Source organism: Lampris incognitus, chromosome 13 (assembly GCF_029633865.1).
Source record: "Lampris incognitus isolate fLamInc1 chromosome 13, fLamInc1.hap2, whole genome shotgun sequence".
NCBI lineage: Eukaryota > Metazoa > Chordata > Actinopteri > Lampriformes > Lampridae > Lampris > Lampris incognitus.
This window is the reverse complement of record NC_079223.1, coordinates 29,728,809-29,747,748: the sequence shown is the minus strand read 5'-3', so window position 1 is coordinate 29,747,748 and position 18,940 is coordinate 29,728,809. Positions and strand designations below refer to the sequence as shown.

General features: G+C 41.0%; 1 protein-coding gene across 2 annotated transcripts in view; it reads left to right on the top strand.

The window, feature by feature from the left end:
- The window catches only part of b3gnt2b (UDP-GlcNAc:betaGal beta-1,3-N-acetylglucosaminyltransferase 2b), a 40,273-nt gene that overhangs the window by 7,572 nt on the left and 13,761 nt on the right, over positions 1–18,940 (top strand). For both annotated transcript variants that reach the window (XM_056292054.1, XM_056292055.1), the window contains exon 2: positions 8,207–8,360. The gene's annotated coding sequence lies outside the window, so the exon portion shown is untranslated. The remainder of the gene's footprint in view (positions 1–8,206; positions 8,361–18,940) is intronic.

Genomic DNA, 18,940 nt, shown 5'->3' with positions numbered 1-18,940 from the left:
CAGGACGCAACAGACCAAGCTCTCCCAGCTGATCCAGCGCCAGCTCTCCCAGCCATCAAATGAGAACCAACTTAGACGCAGATGTGGACAAAGACACTGTATGGACAGTACTGGGTGAGACCACCGCAAACGTGAATTCGCGCTGCCATCCTCGCACACCAGAAGCGGAAAGTATAATTATAAGATTATTGATCTGATAATGTATAAATCCGCGCAATTGCATTCCACAATACGATTGGCAAAGAGCTTCAGTTTAGCTTCCCAAAGATGTGAAGAAGGTATTTGGCAAATGTTTATATGTCACTGTTGCACAAAAGGTTGGTCGCAATTTCATCTGTGTCCTGTATTGTCAGAGGTTAGTATGCTATTGCTCTTAGAGATTATACCAGGCTGGCATTTCTCATTCATTTCACATAGAGCATTAACGCGCATTGTTTCAGAGGCAATAAGCCCAGGATGAACAAAGGTGAAACCATGATCGATCCTCCTGATGCATCAGTATAATTCCATCAGATAGCTTATTGACCAAGAATTCAGCAAATTTCCTTTTTAAATGAGGTAATCTGCTAATAAAGGGTTAAACGATGGTTCCACAGGCGTCTCCAATCTTCCTCTCGCACCCTGCCCCTGCCCCCGCTCCATCTTCCTGTCTTTCATCCCTAGGGATGTGTAGCACTCTTGACTGTTTACAGTTCAGAATCTGTGTACTACTGCAAGACCAGATCTCTAACATTGTATACTACAACCTTTTCACACAACTCATCTTGTTTGACTATGTGTAGGTTCTTTCTGGCCAGTGTTTTTTCATTTGTACACTTGTTCTAAAATAGTTGAATAAACGAAAGGGTGGATGTGTGACTATGCCGGGGGCCAGGGCTGGCTTCTATCATGTGGCTGTTCTGTGTCTTGCTTTGGGGCATTGCGTTATCCTGTCTGCTGTGCAACAGACACTCATGGGGGATTTCTTTTGAATGCATATTTATAGCAGACACGGTTGATAGTGGGGTAGTCAGAAGTCCTAGTGGCTGTTGGATGGGCCCTTCCTTGTAAATGTCATATGTTTTTGAAATTGGGGTTCGTCTAGTCTTGGCATTGCTTGAGCAGTATGATATGATTTTACAATTCTGGGAAATCGTGATGTCAGTGATGCGTCCCATTGTGCTGGTCTTGTATTAGGAAAAAAACACCATTAGACTAAACAAGCCAGTTAGAAGTAGTCTCATGCTGTGCATCACACGAGGGCCCCGGTAAAGCCAGTAAAGCTGGCCACATCAAATATGCCATTTCTGGCTGTCAGTCAGCAAACACATCTTTGCATAAGGGGAGCTGAAAGTGGTGGATGAAATTCCTGTGAGGGAAAACATTTGAGTTTACATAGGGAAGCATTGGCAAAGCGGCCATCTGTATGTTTTGAAAGAGGATAAAATAGTTAAATTGATTTTTTTTAAAAGTTGAAAAATACAAGATGCTTAAAAAAATGCTTCTTTTTTTTTTCTTCGGCAATCAAACTTCAAAACCCCGAATTGAACTTTTATTTATTGCCAAACAAGAAGAGGCAGTCTGACATATGGGTTTAATGTTTACAATGTTTACAAGCCATCATGCGAGAGGATAAGTACAGACACCAGAGGATTAGTAATGCTGATGATGCAATGCTGATTGTATGTTTGCGAGAAAACTGGTTGGGACTGTTTCCTGTCACTAACCAGCCAGGCTTCCAATCAGGGCAGTGAATTTTTTTCCACAAAGGTATGGGAAAAAAATGTATCAGACCCACAGAAAAAAGGAGGCGCTGGGTAATTGGAAAATTATATTTATTTTTTTTAAGGCAAACCTATATAACATGACTGGTAAATATATAAAATGACTGAAAACTGAAAAAATATAGGACCTATAAGCCCAGAACCAGTATTAAAGTCCGGATTGATTGTTAGTGGGAATAACCACCCACAGTCCTCTGTGGGAGAGCCTCATGTGAAGCTCTGTCCTCTTGAGCATTCCAGCCCATACTCTTTGTTCATTTGACTCCGGATACCTAGTCATCACATAGTCATGTGCAGAGCCTTCTGTGGATTACTCCTTTGGAAACCCCCCCCCCCCCCCAATTCCATTACAAATGCTACCTCATTGTACACCTTCAAAGCAAGACCTATAAACACACCACTTCTCTCTGTCTTACAACCTATCTTAACCTCTTTCCTGGCTTATATTTTCTAAGATTTTCATATGACACTGTACTTTGGCATTGTACTTATATGGTTATGATATATTCTATTATCATTTGCTCATAACTATCATTCAAATGTTGTTTCGGTGGAATGTTTTTGCTTCATTGTAGTGTCTTGGCACACCTTGGTGTGATACTGCGCTTGTAGATCAGCTTTGACATGTCTCCTCTTGCAAATGTTTGTCATTTTTGTGTCCTTATATCTTAATTTTTCTGTACCATTCTCTATCATATGACTAAGCTATGGTCACAGAAATGTTATCAGAGCACTATGACTAAGCCCTGAATTTCTACCCATTACCATTAATTACACAATTCATGATATAAGGTCTTTAAGCATACCAGGTCACACCATTATTCACACTCGCTGTGATCTTTGGTCTGGTCAGTGTCACTAAATGACCGTGGGCAGGAACGCCGGCAGTCATTAACTCTATGATAAATCATCCGTACCACAACACATGCTAACATGCTTCTGTCATTCTGGATTGCAAGTGAGTGTGAGTGAATGGGACAGGCAATGGAGAGAGGAGACCTTCGACATGAGTGGCCTGAAAGACCGGTGTTTCATGATAATAAAGAATTCCATTCTATTTTAGCTACCTCTCATTTTGAGAGAGAGAGGGAGGTTGCAAGAGAGGAAGATAGCGAGGGGGGGATGGGGGCAAACAGCGTTCTGTTTAAGTTTATTTGAACAGAGAAAACCAAACCGCAGGTCTTTCTATCTGTACTCCGATTGCAAAATGGGCTTTGTGTGTACACGTGTGTGTGTGAAGGCAGACTCAACCAATATATACATAAGCGCAGTGAAGCGCTTTGCTGATATTGGACACTGCCAAGCTCCACTGATAATACACAGACCCTGCTCCACCCAGAAATGGGTTTTCACAACCAGTGACTTGGTTTGTAGTAAGATTTTTACATTAATTGTACAACTAAATCTTTTGTGAGGAAACAGTAGTTAAGAGTTGTACTCCAAGATCAGTTATTCATTGTTTAAAGGGAGCTACTTTCACAAAATGATTAACAGCTTAAAATCAAAGCAAATTATGTTTTCATTTTCCTTTTTAAAGGCCAATGCATAACTTAAGTCCTTGGATGACAAAATATTTTCACTGAAACCGCTAACTATAGATATTGGATAAGGAACAACTGCTTAGCAATTAGGTAGGTGACTTCTTTTTCAAGATCCCTGTGCCAAATGAAATAGAATCATTTAGTCTAAATAAATTCAAGAATATGTGTCTTTGAACTCTGTAAGGACAAAAATTGAGACAAATGTTTGGGTTTATTTAGGGGTTAAATTTTAATTATTAGTAGTTTCTAACTGATGGCACCAAGAATACCAGAGATGTGCTGGATTCGTGCAGTTTTGCACCTGACCATCAGAATTGGTACTACAAGAACCGTGGAACATTACTATTCAGCATTAGATACATAGTATGCAGGCACCAGTTCAGACTGCACCTCTTTTCATGTCTCGCCGAGGGTTATTATTGGCACTGTGTCTTCAAACCACATCTCTATTGCTCCAGCCCTCCCCTTTCACCACCAGAGTGTTTCATGTTTACCAGAACTGGCTTAAACTGTACTCCAAAACAGTGCGTTTTTGTTTTATCCTACCCTTGGTGCCAGATGGGTGGCGCTTGCCCCATCGGACAACAGAATAAGTAGACAATTACAGGAAAGTATTTAAGAGTGAGTGTTGGAGCTTCTCTGATGGAGGGTGAAACTGCGTGAAACAATAGCATGTTTGTTGGGTGACCTTGCAAAAGCAAATGGGTGACTTTGAAGTTTGTTCAGCAAAATTAATACTTTTTCAGTGCTAGCTAGCTTTATGCATTCGTTTAATAGGCCTGTTTGTACATTTCAAGTGAACACACTTTTCCTGGACAGACGGCTTTATTTGTGACATACGTCAGACATTTTGATCTGACTACACTTACAACAGATTATGTGTATTTGCCGCTTCTGATTATCTCTCGTTTATTGGCCATCCTGCTATCACTCTGCACTCACTATTCTTAAAGCTTATCTTTCTTTTTTTTGGAGCGGAAGTTGCTGGAATTTTGACGCTCCCAAGAGTTGATGTGGCCAAGTGACAGAGACTGATAGGACCCATGCATTCTTGCTGTCTACTTTGACCACCCACCCATACACATACACACTCAGACACCTTCACGTTACTTTTACCGTGTTTGGTCTGCAGTCTTGATCTGAAAGACCTTCCAATAAGTTCCAAAAGGCTCAGAGAAACACTTAAATTATGCACCACTGTACTCTGACCAGTGAGTGTGTGATCCTTACCGAGAACCACAACAATAATACGTACGTCCTCAGTAGACACCGAATAAAGGCTAGTAATGCACGTACAGCCGAGTGGTTCAAAAGGGCTCGGTGATTGCACCTGAGCACCAAAGGTCTATATATCTGACCCATTAGGTAAGAAAAGACAACTGTGGTGTCTATTTCTTTAATTTCTCATATGTGTATTGTTATGGTTGATTTTTGCTGTGTAGTTTTGTGTAATCTGAACAGAGAAACAAGTGTTCCAAGTCTTTTGTGCACAGACACCATTGAAGGAAATTAGAAATAATTTAACCAATATCAAGTTGAGCCAACACTCTAAAATACATATTGACAAGTGTCAAGTCAAGTCAAACTTTATTTATATAGCACATTTCATACATAGGGCAACACAATATGCTTTACATAAAAGGACAATACAATTGCAACTCAGTCATAAAAGTGCAAATACAGAAAATAAAAATGCTTATCAACAGTTGTTAGTGCAGAATATACAAATATCAAAATATACAAAACACACACACACACACACACACACACACACACACACACACACACACACACACACACACACACACACACACGCACACGCACACACCAAAAAGTTAGCCGTAGGCTGTTTTAAAAAGTAAGGTTTTTAACCTGCTTTTAAATGTGTCCAGTGTTGGGGGCCTCTCTCAGGTACTCAAGTTTGCTTTCTTGAAAAAATGCTTGGGGGACCAGCGAATCATTTCAGCTGACCACCAAAACAACTTACTCAGCTACAAAACAGGCCAAACTTTAAAATCAACACCCACAAATTAAGGCATGTAATATGCAGGATGAACACCTTGTTTTGCTTCTAGTTTAATCTGCAATGCTTGATCCTAATATTGGGATACTTGGTTGACCGTATGGAGGATTTATTTTTCTTATTACTGCCCCAGCTGTATGACTCTGATTTTGGAGAAGTGGTGCCCATACTGTGATGGTCAAGTTCACCATGGTAGAGCATCAGAATAACCAGTCATGTTAACACCTAACCAAAAAGAGTAACCCTCTATGTGTACAGGAATGTAATATTTTTCTCATTTTCTAGTTGTAACCCCAAAATGATCGGGAGATAGCAGGAAACCGCATGTATTTATTATTAGTACACACAAAGTATCAAGTGTGAAAGGTGGTTTTCATTCTAAATGGGAAAAAAGCTGACTGAAATAAAGTCGTCATTGTGCCAAGGTTCAATTTGGATTAATTGAGATTAGTCACTGAATTAATACAGAATCCATATCCAAGTCGAACTGTAGTTGGTCCCCCAGCCGCTGCATGGCGGCTGCCCACTGCTCCGAGCTACATAGCTAGGATGGGTTAAATGCAGAGAAAGAATTGCCCCACGGGGATTAATAAAGTAGTAATATATATATATTCCATTGTTTTAACAGACTCACTCATGCTAAAGTCTGCTTGAGGTGTATGTGTGTGGATGCATGTGCGTGCATGCATGTGTGTGTTTATTAGAGAGCGAGAGTGTGACTCAGAGAGGTGGGTGAGACATACAGATATAGACGTAGACAACAATATGTCACTGTGAGGTAATCCTGAGCAATTCGCTGTCCGTCGCACATTAACCCCACACAGGGAGAGGTGATGTGCCCCTGTTGTCTGTTGACCCCTTGTGTTTACCCAGCAAAACTGGACTGTTAATCATTAACACCACCCAATTTCTGTGAGTTAAGATAACTTTCTGCACCAGCCCCCCACCCCCACCTGCCCTCATCTCCAACCCCAGAAAATAGCTCTCCGCGGTGTGGAAAGGCCTCTGAAATTACATTTAACCAACGTGACGTTAAAGTGCTCCACTGAAACTAGCACAATTATTTCAGGGGGTTCTGTCTTCGTAAAGCATTTGCCTCCTCTCTTCCTGTCTGCTGTTGGATGTTTGAGAGAAGCTAGCTCTCCGGTACAGGTTTCATTTACACCATAATTCTTGATGTGCAATAATCAGGGAGAGGTACTCCCTTCCTAGTGGAACGACACCCCTGCTTGTTACCTGTATTTTTGCGAGGGGGTTCAGTTTTTTCATCAAATAGAGGTTGAAAATAGGCTGTTAAACCATCGTCTTGCTGATCTTCAGTAGCTTCATCGTAGCTCTTGAATATTTTTTTTAACAAACTACACATCCTCAGGACATGTTCTGCACAGAGCTAATGTGTTAGCAGTGCAAGCAATATCTCTTTTGACCTGATGGCATTGCAAAGTTTTTACTTTTTAATGTGTGACAGTCTGCTGATAGCAGGGAAAGACAAATATGAAATCTCAAGAAGAAAAGTTGACAACTCCATTTTGACGGGCAAAGAGAGATACAAAACAATTGTTTAGTTTGGTTTACTGGCAATCTAAAACCACATGTCCCAGATGGGACAAACTAACTTCCCCATATAAAAGAGGGGAAGTTACTTTTTAATGTACTCGTGCATTTTCCAGTTTAGCTCCACCCCTGTGCGTGTATCTCCGTCCTGAGATCACTGTTGCATTACGGTGACAGGCTCAGGGTCAAAAACATGAACTAATAACACTCTAAAAAGGAGCGGTACTCCTCTGTACTTCTTAACAGAAAGCAGCAGAGAAGTTTATGGTCGTTCACTGTGATCTCTCAGCTCTCTAAAACGGCAAATCTCGAATGTGGCAGCCACACATGCAGCAACATGCCTCAAATGATTAAGAATGAGCTTAAACCAAAACCGAGAATGAAGACGAAAGCTGAGAGAAATCTAAAACAGGCTGCTGCAAATCTCCAAAGTAAGCTTGTTCGGATCACTCAAAGCAAATATTTGTATAACCTCTTAATTTCTGTAAAGGAAAGGATATCTAGCAGCCTCTTGGCGTTAACTCATTAAAATGCAATGTTTTATTTGTTTTCCCTCAGATGTTTGTAAGAGTGTGTTGACTATAATGCTTTTTTTGTCTATATCAGTGATGTATGTGGTCCACTGTCTATTGTACGTCCTGAACTGGTCCCTTGTACTGAATGTGCGATCCTGTTGTCCTTGTACCACGTGTGTCATTGCGTACTCATGTCACCATACGACTTGTCAATATGTGTCTGCCTCATTGTCACCAATACATATTCCTCCACATTTATAATACTTTGCAAATAAATTGATCCGAGCTGTAATTCAGTGGAAAGAATGTATTTTCAACAATCTAAACACAGGATTGGTCTCACGCTGTGTGTTGTACATTCATTCCTTTTTTTTTCTTTTCCTGCATCTTTCCTCCCAGCCCCTTTCTCTCTTGAGCCTTCCTGTTTGCTCTCTTTTGTTGACATTCATAAGGGCTTTTGTTTTTGTTGATTTTTACTTCCAGTCCTTCTCTCAGGTTCTCCCTCTCTGTTTGTGTTTTTTTTTCCCCTCCCATTGTGTCTGTTCCTAATCTGCGTGCCCTCTAGCAAGGGAGGTGGTAGCTCTTTACTTCTTGAATGAGAGGGACTAAGTATTGTCATTGCCATGGTTACAGTTTACCTAGTTTTAATTTTTTTTCTCCATCTGGCTGCTCTGACTTGTTGACTCCATTTTCTCTCTCTCTCTCTCTCTCTCTCTCTCTCTCTCTCTCTCTCTCTCTCTCTCTCTCTCTCTCTCGCTCTCTCTCTCGCTCTCGCTCTCGCTCTCGCTCTCGCTCTCTCTCTCTCTGTAGGTTCACTTCCCCCGCTGATTTTCCCTCCTCCTCACATCCCCAATCTCTATTGGCTGCTGTTCAAAAAGGGGCGGAGCTCAGCATGGGGTAAAGGAGTTGAGTGGAGACATCGAAAAAAGGACACAACCTGAGGAGGCCCACTCACCCTTCACAGGTAAGGCCTCTGTGTGTGTGTGTATACACACACACACACACACACAATTAATGGATTGCAGCGGTAGAAGTTATGGAAAATGTTGCACACACACATCTAACTGCCAGAATGAAAACCTACTTGTGGATATATGGTTTTTGAATTTATGACCCTAAGAGTGCTTGAAATGGTAGCTGTGTTTAGCCAAATGTGATGTGTTGGCACTCACTTTTACCGTACTTCTTGTGATGAAACAGGTGGCACTACATTTTAGCAGATGTCTTGATGACATGGTTTGAGTGGTGTGTACATCTCAAACAAAAACATGTCAACTATCAACCAGTGTAGTGCTTGAATCTAGGATTTTGAATTTTAGATGTTTTTCAAAGCCTTGAATGTAACCAGTCAAGTCCTGGAGGTCTTTGAAAATTGAAATTTGATGACACACTTGGACACATATAGACACTCGCTCCTGAACATTTAACTCTAATTTTTAATCTTCTGCCTAACCCCTGTCCCCCACACAGATGAAATGCCTCACCACAAATACCCTTTTATCAAGCACAGCACACAGTGGTCAAACAGAGCCGTGCATTGTCCAAAAGATTGCTGCCGGATCTAATCAATGTCCCACAGATATCCTGTCTTTTACACTGTCCTCAGTGATACAACAGATAGTCACAATCCATCTGGCCCGCTGTTGTTGCTAGTAATTGACCTGTGGTATCAATTATTAGTAAAACTGTGGTACAGTTTTACTAATAATGGATTTACAAAGCTTGTTGTGTATAGTCTACTACTGGCAATGGTTAGGTGTTCTGTTTCCTGTGTAGCTCAATGGATAGAGCATGGCACAAACCCTGCAAAGGTTAGGGGTCCGTTTGCCCTCTGTAGCCATACATGCTAAAATTTTATGCACTTGTGGTACTGCCAAACATTTTAAGTATCTCAAACTGTCCATCATATGGCATATGTTAGTGATACGGACTGAAAGAACTGGTTTCTTGGGGAGCTCGGTGAGTTTAAAACAGATTTTTAGGACAGACTTGGTAAGTTATTGCTATGTTTAGCCAAGAACTAATAAAGGGATATTTATGCTCAAATACCTGTGCATTTGTGAGCGTGGGTGTTGCATGGATGTCAACATGCAAATAGGTGTTTTACCTACATACTTTCATGTAGAGCTCGCATTTTCCCTAGAGAGCAGCATTTACAAAGCCAAAATGTAAAAGGAATGAATGGCCTAAGAAATCTCAGAAGAGAAATGGGGAATATAAACAAAGACACAAAGCACAGCACAGAAAATCCCCACTGTAGTTTTGGTAAATGCTTTAATTCAAGATGAATATGGGAGGGTACAGGATGTGTTAAACCACATTGTGAGTGCATGCCATGCTTGCTATGTGATCATCCATCTCTACTCAACTGATAATGGTTGGTACAACCTGTGCAAACACATATTGGAATGATGTTTAGGTTTTGGAGCTATGCTCACCTGCATTTCCGCAAGTCTTTCCAAGCCACGCATACCAAATAAATCTCTTTGCTTCACTACGTATGGATGTTTACATTTTGCAGATTTTTGTTTCGATCCGTAGACCTGGCCCATCATTCCACTACTCTGCTGGTGGCCATCATCATTGTGCATGATTATTTGGTAATAGATGAGTTTTACTTCTTTTTTTTTCTGGTCTTTTTTGCCACACTTTTTGCCGCATCTCCCCTGAGATGCGGCAAAAAGTGCTAAGCCTACATCAAAACAACACACTAATGTCTTTGTACATTAGTGTGTTGTTTTGATGTAGGCTTAGCCCTTTTTGCCACATCTCCCCTGTAGAGGCACTTAATCTCCAAAGGGAAAAGGTTTAACCAAACAAAATAATATGCCATTGCAGAAGGCACTTATTGCGGACTGCAATGCCTACCAAGGTTTGAGAGAGGATGTTGGGCCTCAAGAGATACATTTAAGAAACTGTAAATGTGACGTTTGACATTTGTCTGAATTTCCAGAGCTGGTTTTTTAATATGCTTTTTATATTCTGGTCAGTTTTCTTCCAGTACAGGCTGTGTGCTATAAAAAGGCATTGATTAGATTCCCTTAGCTTAGTGACCAGTGTCCTGCTGGTGTGTCCTTGAGTGTAGACACTGAACCCCCTCCTACTCCCCTGCTTTGAATCCCTGCAGGAAAAGTGTCAACTTAATGCCTAAAATATAGATTTAAAACTTAATTGTGATTTCCTGTGTTCACGCTCCCATTTCTGCCACATCCTATTTCACAATTCATCTACATTGCAAGTTCAAATTCAAGTTCTATTTATTTGTTAAATGCACAACGATACAGCGTGGCAGGCATTGCTGGCAAAGAAATGCTTAGGCATCATTTCATTTACTACTACTATCAGAAATGCATCTTTGGTAGTTTGATAGAAATCTGTTTGTACTCTGCCAGTTCTTATCCACTCAGTCAAAAAAAAAGTCCCTCCTTCAAGATGCTGCCGACCCCAGGCTGATGAAGTTGCTGCATGCTAATGTGTTCTTTGGCTGACATTGCTGGGGAAGAAATGTTTTGAGCGTGGTAGAGAGATGATGAATGCTGCCACAAATGTATTTCAGAACACCACTCCATAAGTGGTTTGAGAAGCAATCAGATTACAATCCAATCCCATTGTGTCTTGCGAGGGACTTTTGCACCTGGGTTTTTATGCCAACAAGGGTGATCATGTTGCCATGTAATGACCCAAGATGTGTTTAAATGCCAGGTGGAGATGGGGACAGATTGTAAGAGCTCCATAGTACTCATATGAAAAATGCAATGGACCCCTTCCAGAGTTTGTCTGCTGAAGGCTTCAGGCTGTGGGAATGTAGGTGTTGAGTGTCTGAATGTAGATGTTTAATTAGTAGTCTGGAAGCAGTGGGCTTGTCAACATGTTGTTCAGCAAGATTACCCACAATTCCACCTTTGCCCTACTCATCTCCCAGAAGTGCATTTGTTTGTTTGGTGTTGCACTGTTGCAGATGGTTGGAAGGTGTAATTATCTATGGGAAAGAGTGAGTGAAGTGGAAAGGTGGGGGCTGGTAGTTCCCCTTCTTATCGTTTATTATGAATATATCAGTATATTTTGTTAGGATTATGTAATACCAAGGCCTGCGCTGTGCTGATGTCAACTGCAACAGCCTTGCCGCAGCAAGATTCATCAATACAAAAACCAAAAGGGTAGATCAGGATAGACGGGAGGTGGGTTGGAGAAAAGAGATATAGATGACAACAGAGGATAAGGTGTAACAGGAAAGAAGTGGAAGAAGAAAAAGACTACAAATATAGAGAGGTGTGATCAGGTGATTTGGCTAAAGAATAATGCGAGATAAAGAGAAACTTAGAGAAGGAGCGAAACAGGAGGTTCCTTTGCAGCAGTGCAGAACAGAAATGTGATACACCAGCAAGAGGAGAAAGATGAGGCAGGTACAGCCAGCATTGTGGTGGAGTTTAAACCTGCAAGACCCCAAATGTCAAATGGAGTTTACTCGCCTTTTAAGGTGATGAAAATGACTGATGTAATACCATGCTATACCTCCACGTAAGGAACCAACACAGTGCAGGGAACTGCCTTCTCACCAAGTTCTTTATTTGATGGTCACTGGTTCCAGGTTGTTGAGGAAGAGAGTCTCTGATTAGTGTTAATATGATGGACAGGAAGTTAGAGAAGGACAGCAGACTGGCTGGACAATAGAGGGAAGCAGAGAAACTCGGGGAATTTACATACAGCGACAGTGAATTATAGTACCAAGTCATCTGCATTATCTTTGGTTAACTCTTTACAGTGCCAAAAGAATGCCATCTCTATCTTTGTATATTTTAAATGTGGAGTGACAAGCTGAATTGGATGGTACATGAGACCCAAATTACAATGGAAAGAAACATTTCAAATTAATGATATAGCATCATTCAAAGCAGTTTCAGACATTTTGAAAATACCAGCCAAAAGCTGTCAACTCTGTCGTGGTTGTTTGGTCGCTAGTTGGGGCAGTATAATGTTGCTAAGTGCATCTTCTCTGTTTTTGTCCTGAATTTAATAAAACTTTAACTGATGCAAAAAAATAGCTTACACAACATTTATTAGTTCTTAAACACATTCTATGTTCCAGAGTGTGTTTTTTGATGTTGTTCTGCGTTCATGAAGCTATGCCTATTTGTGCTTATACCCAGTAAGTGAGAGTGCACCTAATCCTCATTATGTTTTACAGCCATCTTTTTATGTCAAATTATTTTCTTCTTCAGAAATCCATGATATGATAAATGATAGAGACATGAGATTTTCCCCATGGATTGCAAGTTGTGTGTTAGTGCTGCCCAAGAAATATGACCCTAATCGGCCTGATGGGGTCGCTATAGTTAAAGTTCAATTTTTTTTCATTTGATAAGTCATAACTCCTATGCTGTAAATCTGATTTACACAAAATTTGGTACAGACATCCATCTGTCCTCACTCTACAAATTTGCCTCAAGAACTACAAAAGTCCGCCTGAATAGATTTTCTGTCATTTTGAATGTTTTGAAAAACACATTTTTGACCTCTCCTCCTAAACCATAGTTCCAATCACCACCAAATTTTCTTTGGATCATTATTGGACCAAGCTCATCAAAATTTATATAAGGCTTGTTGATATCTTAATTATTTTCCAAGATATTAAGTAAACTTCAAAAGGCCGTGGCTCAACACATAAATAGACCAAAGTCAACAACCGTTGGGCCAGTCATCACAAAACTTGTAGGATGTCCACGTAAGTACCTGAAACGTATCCTGAAAGTTTTATTCAAATTAGCCACTAGGGGCGCTAAAAATGCAAAAATAAATAATTAAAAATCGGTGTGGTAGAACAAAACAGACTATAAATCACAAATTGTTTGTCTAATCATTACAAAAAAGGCAGGATGTTTCGTAACAATGTTAAACCACTGTGTAAAACTATTTTGAAATCGGTCAATAGGGGGCACCACCAGTTCCAAATGCGTTCGTGGGCTTGGTGCAAATTTGGCCATAAATAAATGACAGTTTGTCGAAGCATCACCAAGCACGGTAGATATTTTAAATTAAGCTGTTGAAGGTTTCAATTTCTAACAGTCTTTGTTGGCTTGAACCCTGGACTCGCCGCTTGCAGCTGTATTTATTTATTTATTTATTTATTTATTTATTTATTTATTTTAAATTGAATTTTGGTTTCAAACTGGCAATGCAGAGAATTGTAACTCTATAACTATAAGTACTCACCAATAAGAACTGCAAAGATGAAAAGAAAGATAAGAGAGATTGAAACAAGTGGTGACTTTTGTCCTTTGGGGGGCAGTCCTCTGATCTTAAGCCTTTGTCTGACCTTGAATGTCTGATCTAACAAAAAGAGTTAATTAGTGGCAACCAGGGTTGTATTTAACATTCGTTCAGCAGTGTTCCCAAAGTCCAATCCATGTGCAAACAGCAAAATATATTTAAAAGTTTGCTAAAATAGGGGCCGAGATCTTAAATGCAGGTTAATTTGTTTGTTTTCTTTGACGAGCTAAAAGATCAAATGAACCTCCATGGTTACCAAAGGTATAAATGCTAAATATTTTTATCTTGAGTGAATCCTTTGCAACGATCACATGATGGAGGTCAAAGGGCAATCAAACAGATGAATGATAAAAGACATCCTGGGTGTGGTAATATTCAACAGCGGTCACACGCACATTCCTTTTTGGGTTGCATGAGGAAAGGGCAATGGGACACAGGGTAAAGTATAGGTCACGAGTGACGAATGTGGAAACTAATGATTTATTGAAAAGTTGGAAATGACATGAAGAAAATTGATCGACATGGGCTGATGAAGAAAAGAGAAGAAAAGAAAGGGGAGATATGTGGAAAATGAAGAAAGGGGGAAGACAAGCTTAGAGAATTAGGACAGTGGTATGGAAAAATACAAAGAAAGTAAGCCATGAAGTGGTAAAATTATGAGGGAAAAAAAGATAAATAGAGAAAATAGGCTTTGGTTATAAGGAAAAAGTAAATGTGAATAGAAAGAGTGTGAGAAGGAGTAAAAGAAAATAAAGGGGAAAATGAAGACAGAGAATGGGGGGGTGTTAGCAAAGGGTGTTATCAGCCTAGGATGTGTGAGTCTGCCAATGGAGAAACCTGAGGCAGACTCACACCATCTGAAAGGCTGTATTGTTCCCTGTTTGCCTTGTCCCTCACATGTTATCCCTTTTGCTTTTTATTTATTTTTCGAGTCCAGGCCCACACTAGCAATACTCTCTCCATACCTGGCTTTTCTAAGATTGGCCCCCCAGCCTTGTACCTCTTCTATTCTCCAGACCTTATTTGGTCCTCCTTTCAATGCACACCAAACTGATTTTACAAGAAAATGGGGAGTGCGCAGTCAGTTTCAGTGCTAATGATTGAATGGCTGGCTTGGCTTGCTACTAGTATCAGATAACGCATGTTATTCAGAGGTCACGCCTACTTGCTGGGAGATGAATAAAATCAGAACATGGCCTTTAGTGAACCCTTCTAGGATGGATGATTAGCTAATTGTTTTACAGTTTAGTTTGGTCTGTGGCCAAACTTCCCCCCAGTTTGTTTGGAAGCAGCTCATTGGTTGTGATGACTGTCCTTCCTACTGAGACATGGACCACAGACAACTGCGGACACAGTCAAACACTGATAAGTGTGGGAGGCCACATTCACAGAGCAGAAGGAAACTCCGTCTTCACTCTGGGGCCTCCCCGAGATGGCCTACCATGACCTTTCATGATTTCTCCTTGTCTGTGTTTGTATTCATGAACACAGACAAGGAAGTTGCTTCTTAAAACGTCTGGGTTGTGATTTATCTTATAAAAAAACACAAATTAAATAAAGAGGCTCTTATATACAGAGGAATAAGGAAGTCAAACATAGTAGTCTGTACAGTAATTAGGTGCTTAATCTCATTGTAAAATGGGGTCGGGTTGTAACAGCGTAATTTATCCAGAAAACAGAAATGAAGTGTCTGTATTCAGCCCACTTTGTTTCGAAATGGCAGTATGCAGATCACAAATACTGTCAAGTTTGATGAGAATACTTGTAGAATACTTCCTTCCTTATCAGTGTGGGTGTTAGTTTTGGAACTGTGTTCCTGTTTAGTGGGCATGCAAGCTCACACCAAAATTGAAAAGCATGTGGACAGAAATTCTCTTTCAAAGGGTCAGATTAGACTGCAGTCTGTAACTTGGTAAAAATAAAATACATGAAAAAAAATCATTTTCTACAATTGATTTATTTTATGCATTGTTAGTTTATGAGTGCATTTGTGCAGGTGTATGCGTCAACGTGCAGTTATAGTGTGTACATTTGCATTTTTCTGTCAGCCTATATCTTGTTAATGCAACATAATGATAATAGTAATAGCAAGGTGAGGTCTACTGAAAAGCCCCCCACAGTGAAACTTATATGCCCTGGTGCTGACCCTGCTTCTGATTAAAAGTAATCATATAATCTTTTAAGTAACTATGAACTGTTTTCAAATTATCAGCAATTGGCAGATGGTCAACACAGAATAAGATAATGGCATGGAATTATAAGTCACACCGAAGAATAAGCAACAATATGAAAAAAATGTTTCACATATTCCTTCCCTTTGAAAATGTATTCTAAATATGTATGTATGTATGTATGTGTGTGCATATACACTCACTGGCCACTTTATTAGGTCCACCTTGCTAGTACCGGGTTGGACCCCCTTTTGCCTTCAGAACTGCCTTAATCCTTCGTGGCATAGATTCAACAAGGTACTGGAAACATTCCTCAGAGAGTTTGGTCCATATTGACATGATAGCATCACGCAGTTGCTGCAGATTTGTCGGCTGCACATCCATGATGCGAATCTCCCGGTCCACCACATCCCAAAGGTGCTCTATTGGATTGAGATCTGGTGACTGTGGAGGCCATTTGAGTACAGTGAACTCATTGTCATGTTCAAGAAACCAGTCTGAGATGATTCGAGCTTTATGACATGGCGCGTTATCCTGCTGGAAGTAGCCATCAGAAGATGGGAACACTGTGGTCATAAAGGGATGGACATGGTCAGCAACAATACTCAGGTAGGCTGTGGCGTTGACACGATGCTCAATTGGTACTAAGGGGCCCAAAGTGTGCCAAGAAAATATCCCCCACACCATTACACCACCACCACCACCAGCCTGAACCGTTGATACAAGGCAGGATGGATCTATGCTTTCATGTTGTTGACGCCAAATTCTGACCCTACCATCTGAATGTCGCAGCAGAAATTGAGACTCATCAGACCAGGCAACGTTTTTCCAATCTTCTATTGTCCAATTTTGGTGAGCCTGTGCGAATTGTAGCCTCAGTTTCCTGTTCTTAGCTGACAGGAGTGGCACCCGGTGTGGTCTTCTGCTGCTGTAGCCCATCTGCCTCAAGGTTCGACGTGTTGTGCGTTCAGAGATGCTCTTCTGCATACCTCGGTTGTAATGAGTGGTTATTTGAGTTACTGTTGCCTTTCTGTCAGCTCGAACCAGTCTGGCCATTCTCCTCTGACCTCTGGCATCAACAAGGCATTTTCGCCCACAGAACTGCCGCTCACTGGATATTTTCTCTTTTTCGGACCATTCTCTGTAAACCCTAGAGATGGTTGTGCGTGAAAATCCCAGTAGATCAGCAGTTTCTGAAATACTCAGACCAGCCCGTCTGGCACCAACAACCATGCCACGTTCAAAGTCACTTAAATCACCTTTCTTCCCCATTCTGATGCTCGGTTTGAACTGCAGCAGATCGTCTTGACCATGTCTACATGCCTAAATGCATTGAGTTGCTGCCATGTGATTGGCTGATTAGAAATTTGCGTTAACGAGCAGTTGGACAGGTGTGCCTAATAAAGTGGCCGGTGAGTGTATATCTGCGCATATATTTTCGGAATGTGTGTGTGTGTGTGGTGTTAGTGTGTGTGTGTGTGTGTGTGTGTGTTAGTTAGTGTAGATAGCGGGACCGAAAACTAAAGCACTTATGATCCTAATTCTTTTTGGAGGTGGTAGGTATTGTCTCAGAGAGTAAGGGAAAAATCCCAGAAAATTAAAATTATACATAAATATGCATAAATATGCAAAATATGCATTTTTCTAAAAATGGCTAAAAACCACTTTTCTCGGCATTTCAGATGATTCTGAGCATCTTTGATTTTTTCACCTACAGTGCATCCGGAAAGTATTCACACCCCTTCACTTTCCCCACATTTTATTATGTTACAGCCTTATTCCAAAATGGATTAAATTCCTTTTATTTTTCATCAATCTACATACAATATCCCATAATGACAAAGCGAAAAAGGTTTTGTAGAAATTTTTGAAAATTTATTAAAAATAAAAATCTAAAATATTGCATGTACGTAAGTATTCACACCCTTTGCTATGACACTCAAAATTGAGCTCAGATTCATCCTGTCTCCACCGATCATCATTGAGATGGTTCTACATCTTGATTGGAGTCCACCTGTAGTAAATTCAATTGATTGGACATGATTTGGAAAGGCACACACCTGTCTATATAAGGTCCCACTGTTGACAGTGCATGTCAGAGCAGAAACCAAGCCATGAAGTCAAAGGAATTGTCTGTGGACCTCCGAGACAGGATTGTATCGAGGCACAGATCTTGGAAGGGTACAAAAAAATGTCTACAGCTTTGAAGGTCCCGAAGAGCACAGTGGTCTCCATCATTCGTAAATGGAAGAAGTTTGGATCCACCAGGACTCTTCCTAGAGCTGGCCGCCCAGCCAAACTGAGCAATTGGGGGAGAAGGGCCTTGGTCAGGGAGGTGACCAAGAACCCGATGGTCACTCTGACAGAGCTCCAGCATTCCTCTGTGGAGATGGGAGAACCTTCCAGAAGGACAACCATCTCTGCAGCACTCTGCCAATCAGGCCTTTATGGTAGGGTGGCCAGACGGAAGCCTCTGCTCAGTAAAAGGCACATGACAGCCCGCTTGGAGTTTGCCAGAAAGCACCTAAAGGACTCTCAGACCATGAGAAACAAGACTCTCTGGTCTGATGAAACCAAGATTGAACTCTTTGGCCTGAATGCCAGACGTCACGTCTGGAGGAAACCAGGCACCTCTCATCACCTTGCTAATACCATACCTACAGTGAAGCATGGTGGTGGCAGCATCATGCTGTGGGGATGTTCTTCAGCGGCAGGAACTGGGAGACTAGTCAGGATCGAGGGAAAGATGAATGGAGCAAAGTACAGAGAGATCCTTGATGAAAACCTGCTCCAGAGCGCTCAGGACCTCAGACTGGGGCGAAGGTTTACCTTTCAACACGACAACGACCCTAAGCACACAGCCAAGACAACGAAGGAGTGGCTTCGGGACAAGTCTGTGAATGTCTTTGAGTGGCCCAGCCAGAGCCCAGACTTGAACCCCATTGAACATCTCTGGAAAGACCTGAAAATAGCTGTGCAGCAATGCTCCTCATCTAACCTTACAGAGCTCGAGAGGATCTGCAGAGAAGAATGGGAGAAATACCCCAAATATAGGTGTGCCAAGCTTATAGCTTCATACCCAAGAAGACTTGAGGCTGTAATCGCT